Genomic DNA, 908 nt, shown 5'->3' on the forward strand with positions numbered 1-908 from the left:
AACATGGAGGAGGTGAACATGGAGGAGGTGAAGATGGAGGAGGTAAACATGGAGGAGGTGAACATGGAGGAGGTAAACATGGAGGAGGTGAACATGGAGGAGGTAAACATGGAGGAGGTGAACATGGAGGAGGTAAACATGGAGGTGAACATGGAGGTAAACATGGAGGAAGTGAAGATGGAGGAGGTGAACATGGAGGTGAACATGGAGGTAAACATGGAGGAGGTGAACATGGAGGAGGTGAACATGGAGGTGAACATGGAGGTAAACATGGAGGAGGTAAACATGGAGGAGGTGAACATGGAGGTGAACATGGAGGAGGTGAACATGGAGGAGGTGAACATGGAGGAGAACATGGAGGTGAACATGGAGGAAGTGAACATGGAGGTGAACATGGAGGTAAACATGGAGGAGGTGAACATGGAGGTAAACATGGAGGTAAACATGGAGGAGGTGAACATGGAGGAGGTGAACATGGAGGAGGTGAACATGGAGGTGAACATGGAGGAGGTAAACATGGAGGAGGTGAACATGGAGGTGAACATGGAGGAGGTGAAGATGGAGGAGGTGAAGATGGAGGAGGTGAACATGGAGGAGGTGAAGATGGAGGAGGTGAACATGGAGGAGGTGAACATGGAGGTAAACATGGAGGTGAACATGGAGGTAAACATGGAGGAGGTGAAGATGGAGGAGGTGAACATGGAGGAGGTGAACATGGAGGAGGTGAACAGTTGACCGAGGACTGTAACCACGCTAGCATTTAATCAGCTAGCATTAGCGTTAGCGTTAGCGCGGTCTCTTCTGGCTCCAAATGAACAAGATGGCGACGGTCAAAATGCAAAGTTAAGGCTTCAAAACCACGAAAAGAACCTTATTACACAGCCACCTTTACTGTGAAGGTCTGGACA

Source organism: Scomber scombrus, chromosome 9 (genome assembly GCF_963691925.1).
Source record: "Scomber scombrus chromosome 9, fScoSco1.1, whole genome shotgun sequence".
In the NCBI taxonomy this organism is placed as follows: Eukaryota; Metazoa; Chordata; class Actinopteri; order Scombriformes; family Scombridae; genus Scomber; species Scomber scombrus.